The sequence below is a fragment of the Balaenoptera borealis genome (genome assembly GCF_965194805.1).
Source record: "Balaenoptera borealis genome assembly, chromosome: 2".
Taxonomy (NCBI): Eukaryota; Metazoa; Chordata; class Mammalia; order Artiodactyla; family Balaenopteridae; genus Balaenoptera; species Balaenoptera borealis.
Window position 1 is genome coordinate 176,598,546 of NC_138867.1, and position 6,000 is coordinate 176,604,545.

A 6,000-nucleotide genomic window follows, 5' to 3' on the forward strand; every position below is an offset into this window, starting at 1 on the left:
AGAGGGGACATGTGAGGGGACACCTGGAGGAGGTGAGGGAGAAGGCATGTGGATATCAGGGAGAGGATGATCCAGGCAGAGGGAACAGCCTGTGCAAAGGCCCCGAGGCAGGAATGTGCCTGATGAGTTTGGAGAACAGCGAAGTGGCCCATGTGGCAGCAGGGAGGGAGTGAGGGGAGGAGGTGGAGGGAGATGAGGGCAGGGAGGTGATGGGGGCAGAGTGTGCAGGGCCTCATGGCCTTAGTGAGAACCTGGGGTTTTGCTCTGAGTGAGGAGCTTGGTAGACAGAATAACGGTCCCGCCAAGATGTCCTAATCCCTGGGACCTATGAATACGTTACCTCACCTGGCAAAAGGGACTTTGCAGATGTAATTAAGGATCTTCAGATGGAGTTATCCTCCTTATGGGGTGGGCCCAATCTAATCACACAAATCCTTAAATGTGGAAGAAGGAGGCAGACAGATGGCCAAGAAACACATGAAAAGATGCTCAACATCACTAATTATTAGAGAAATGCAAATCAAAACTGCAATGAGGTGTCACCTCACACTGGTCAGAATGGCCATCATCAAAAAATCTACAAACAATAAATGCTGGAGAGAGTGTGGCAAAAAGGGAACCCTCCTACACTGTTGGTAAGAATGTAAATTGGTAAAGCCACTATGGAGAACGGTATGGAGGTTCCTTAAAAAACTAAAAATAGAGCTACCGTATGACCCAGCAATCCCACTCCCAGGCATATATCCGGAGAAAACCATAGTTCAAAAGGATGCATGCACCCCAATGTTCATTGCAGCACTATTTACAATAGCCAGGATACAGAAGCAACCTAAATGTCTATTGACAGAGGAAGGGATAAAGAAGAAGTGGTACATATATACAATGGAATATTACTCAGTCATAACAAGGAATGAAATAGTGCCATTTGCAGAGATGTGGATGGACCTAGAGATTGTCATACAGAGTGAAGTAAGTCAGAAAGAGAAAACAAATATCGTATAATATCGCTTGTATGTGGAATCTAGAAAAATGGTAAAGATGAACTTATTTGCAAAGCAGAAATAGAGTCACAGATGTAGAGAACAAACTTACGGTTACCAAGGGGGGAAGGGGGGTGGGATGAATTGGGAGATTGGGACTGACATATGTACACTACCATGTATAAAATGGGTAACTAATGAGAACCTACTATACAGCACAGGGAACTCTACTCAGTGCTCTGTGGTGACCTAAATAGGAAGGAAATCTAAGAAAGAGTGGATAATACAGCAAGAAACTAACACAACATTGTAAAGCAACTATACTCCAATAAAAATTAATTTTAAAAAAAAAGGAGGCAAGAAACGGGGGTCAGAGAGATGCCATGTGAAAAGGACTCCCTTTGCTGGCTTTGAAGATGGAAGGAGGGGCCACGAGCCGATCAGTGCAGGTTACCGCTTCAGGTGACAGCCAGGAAGAAAACGGAGACCTCCATCCTACAACTGTTAAGGAACTGAATTCTGTTAATAACTGAATGAGCAATTAACAGGATCCTTCCCTAGAGCCTCGCAATCATTGACACCTAGATTTTAGCCCCTGGAGACCTGAACCAAAATTCTAACCTCCAGAACCTGAGATGATACGTGTGTGTTGTTTAAGCCGCTACATTTGTGGGAATTAATGGTGGCAGCAACAGGAAGCTCAGCCAAGGTGCGGGCCACGCAGGTTCTGAGAAGAAGACGGACGCGACCTGGCTCAGGTGTTCACTCTGGAGGCTGTGCGAGGAGTAGGCTTCAGGGCGAGGGCAGGAGCCGGGGACCAGGCAGAGGCTGCAAGGTCCAGGTGAGCAATGCTGTGCTGGACCGGGTGGGGACATGGAGGTGGGGAGAGGTAAAGTCCAAGGTTTGGATGTAAGTGGACATAGAGAGAGAGAAAGGAATTAAGTCAAGGAAGACCCGAGGCTTCTGACCTGGGTACCTAGAACCCCCAGCCCCCTCCAGCTCCAAGCTCCGCCAGCACCCATCTCCCTCCTGTGTCCCCCCCAGCCTCGATCCAGCCTTTTCAGGTGGAGGCCATATGCTGCCGTCTCCTCTGAGGTCTTGATCCTGCCTCGAGGCCTCTCACTCATCGCATCTGCTCTCTCCATTTCAAGACAGGAAGTCAGATGGAGGCTGCAGAGGGACTGGGGGCTGGGACACCCCAGCCCCCAACACGACCGGGAACCTGCTTTCTCCCTCTCATCCAAGCCCAGCCAAATCAGTTCCCAGCTCGCCCCCTGCTCTGCGCCCCTCTCTCTCTCCGGAACTTTCGTTCTCTTTTCGGTAACTGAATGATCCCATCTCTGTCTCTCGTTGGGGGCCATCCGCCACGGCGTGGGTGAGGAGGGGCCCGGGTCGCAGCGCGAGATATTAAACCATCAATCACCCGCCAACGCTGACTCCCTTGAGCTGGGGACCCTCCGCCGAGCTCGGCCCCTCTGTGAGCCCCGGGACCCAGAGGCAGCTGCAAGACAAGACTGGAGGGGGCTTCCCTGGTGGCGCAGCGGTTGAGAATCTGCCTGCCAATGCAGGGGGCACGGGTTCGAGCCCTGGTCTGGGAAGATCCCACATGCCACGGAGCAACTGGGCCCGTGAGCCACAACTACTGAGCCTGCGTGTCTGGAGCCTGTGCTCCGCAACAAGAGAGGCCGCGATAGTGAGAGGCCCGCGCACCGCGATGAAGAGTGGCCCCCGCTCGCCGCAACTAGAGAAAGCCCTCGCACAGAAACTAAGACCCAACACAGCCATTAATAAAATAAAAAAAAAAAAAAAAAAAAAAAAAAGACTGGAGGCCTGAGGACCCCATCAAGGTCCAGCCTTGGAAGAAGCTCACAGACCTCACCCACCTGGATCTGCAGACAGGCGTCCCGGGTTCAGATCCAGAGCTCTCATCAGCTTAGGCAAGACTATTCATCTCTCAGTTTCAAGTGAGTTTTCGCACCTGAAAAATGGAGATAACATTTTTGACGTCACTGGGGTTCACTGTGAAGGTTAAGTGAGTGAATAAGGAGGCAGATAAGATAGTTGTATGTAGGGTTTGCTGCTATGACTTTTGTCCTGGTCCTGGCATAGACTGTGGATCATCTACTGGTGATAGAAATACAAGACTTTTGGCTTTTGGGGAGATTTGATGGGGGTCACATCTGTGTCATCTCCCAGCTGGTGCCTCATCCAAGTCAGAATCGGAAATTAAAAAAAAAAAAAAAGGCCCTAGCAGAACCTTAAATATGATTGAGCAACCCGCATGTAGAGGTTCTCATTTCAGGTAACAAGGTTCAGCACTTCACACAGGCTGTTCCCTCTGCCTGGAATGCTCTTCCCCCACAAAGCCACGTGACTGACTCCTGTTTGCCTGCTTCAGAACTTTGCTCAAATGTCACCTCCTCAGTGAGGTCACCCAGTTAAAACTGAAGGCAGTGTCCCTGCTTGCTCACACCCCTGCGGGTTTTATTTCTCTCTATAGCATGCACCACCACCTCAGGTACTGTAGGCCATGTTTGTTGGGTTTGTCTGTCTGCCCCACTGGACTGTCAGACCCAGGGCAGTGGTTTATTCATTCACCACCCAGCACAGCACCTGTCATGAAATAAACAACTCAGTAGATATTTGTGGAGTGAATGAATGAATGAATGAATGAATTCCATTTAGCCATTCCCAGAGGGCCCCCAGGGCTGCTCTGGTCTGGGCCTGTCAGCAATCCTGGGTTTTCTGGGGAGTGGCGGGGTGGAATCAGCCACGTGCAGGGCCCCAGCTAGTCCTCCATCTTTGCATGGATTGTTCCTTTTTTTATTCATGTGAAATTCGCCTAAAATAAAAGCAACAATTTTAAAGTATACAACTCAGTGACATTCATAATGTTGTGCAACCACCACCTGTATCTAGTTCCAGAACTTTTCATCATCCCAAAAGGAAACCTGTACCCATTAAAGCAGTCATTTCCCAATCTTCCCCTCCCACCTCCACAGCCCCTGGCAAACACCAATCTGCTTTCTGTCTCCATGGATTTACTTATTCTGGACATTTCATATAGATGGAATCACACAATATTCACTCTTCTATGCCTGGCTTCTTCCACTCAGCATGATATTTTCAAGTTTCATCCACATTGTAGCATGTGTCAGTACATCATTCCTTTTTATGGCTGAATAATATTCTATTGTACGGATGGACCACATTTGTTTATCCATTCATCTGTTAATGGACTTTTAGGGTGTTTCCACCTTTATTATGTGGATCTTTAAAAGGCACCCCTTCCTCTGGGCACATGAAAGGTGCGGCAAGGGGAACAGATGGTAACAGCCCTTGCTCACGCTTCTGTCAAGCACTCTTGTGCAGTGAGCAACCTACACAGCTGTTCATTGCAACCCTGTCTGTGTGTTGCATCATCTGAGCAGCCGGGAGGTGGGTGGCACTGTGAAGACCAAGTAAACAGGAGCTGTACCCCCTCACCTAGGTTTTCAGATGGCCAATCCCCAATCTCTGTGTCCCACTAACCCCTGTGGGAAATCTGCCAGGGAATTAGGCCACGCTGGGTGGTGCCCCAAACCCTCCTTTCCTGTTGCCCCTAGCTATACCTTCCTTGCCCCTCCAGACTCTGGGGACCCTCACCCCCTCTCCCCCTCTGCAGGCCTTTCCATCTAGCCTGGAGTCCCACACCCGGGATTTGTTCCAACCCTCTCTCTGACTCTACAGCACAGTGGCTATTTTTATTTTTCCTTCTTATTAAATTTCCAACTTCTGCAAACACCACGGCCCCTGCCTCTCCGCCCCCCACTCCCCCTTTCCCTCAGAGTGGATTTGATTCACTTGCGTTTTAGTAACAGATTTAAAAAAAAACAAAACAAAAATAAACGCAGCTGCCACCACACTCTGCTTTCTTGGAGGTTTAGGGAAACTAGAAGGAGGGGAAACTAGGCTTCAGGTTCCCTCTGGGGGTTTTAATTCGCCCTCCTCCCCACATCCGAGGACGTCTGGACCTTTCCACCACAGCCTGAAGGGGGAGGGGCGGGGCTGGGGAGTGAGGTTGGGCCCCTTGCTGGATTTGGGGGAATTTGATGGCTATCAGGCCTGTGCCTTCCCCCACTCAGTGCCCTGTCCCAAGGCGGAATCGCAAATTAAAAAAAGAAAACAAAGAAATCCGTATGGCGGTGCCCTCCCTGCCCCGCTCCCGGAGGAGGGGTGTAGAAGGCCTAGGGTGGGGAGTATGGGGCTGCCCTGGTGGGGCTCAGAAGTGAGGGCTTTGAAAACCTCCACGCCGGAGCCGGGGTTGCCCCGGCGCTCTCTCCCTTCGGATGGCTGGTGGGGGCCACGGAAGGTTCCAGGTTCCTGGACGCCACCTACCCTGGTCTGGCTCTCTCTCACCGCTTTTTCCTCCTCAGGAGGTGCTGATCCGCGTTCCCCCACACACACACACCCCGCCTCCCAGAGCTGAGAGCAAATTGCTTCTTCATGCCCCGGGGTGTTTTTCCCCCCAAATTCTTTGTGGCAGTCGCCATGGCAACCAAGAACCCAGCTGCACTTTATTTCCCCGGGATACAGGACGGGGTGGGGGTGTGGGACGGGGAAACAACTAGGTTGGTTCAGCAGGGACCTTTCTACCCTACTCCTCCCCCCTCTCTTGGTCCCCCGCCCCACCCCCACAGGGCTTGGTCCAGCCTTGGTCCACAGAGGCCAGGCTGCCTGTCTGGGTGGGTTGCTGGGCTGCGGTTCCCCCGGGTTCCCTCATCAGTTTGAGGAAGGTCCTTCATTTGGCCAGAGGGCTAAGGTTAAATAGTGCCCTGGTTCCCAGTGGAATTCCTTTCCCCTGCTTTTTCTCTTCCCTTTTCCTCTCCAGTCAACTAATCAGAGCTGGCTGGTATGGTTGTGTAGGTTGGACACTGCACAAGAGGGCACTGAGTGAGCTCAAGCCATGCTGCGAGTGCCCATTTCTCCTTTGCTCAGGGGGACCCTATGGACTAACCTCTGCCCTGACGTAGCTGACACC

At 51.2% G+C, this 6,000-nt stretch overlaps 1 long non-coding RNA gene across 2 annotated transcripts in view; it reads right to left on the reverse strand.

Annotated features, from left to right (window-relative positions):
* LOC309624726 overlaps positions 1–5,339 on the reverse strand; it is a 38,846-nt gene extending 33,507 nt beyond the window's left edge. For both annotated transcript variants that reach the window (XR_014242102.1, XR_014242103.1), the window contains exon 1: positions 2,864–5,339. This is a non-coding gene — a long non-coding RNA (uncharacterized lncRNA). The remainder of the gene's footprint in view (positions 1–2,863) is intronic.
* Between the last annotated feature and the right edge of the window lie 661 nt (positions 5,340–6,000).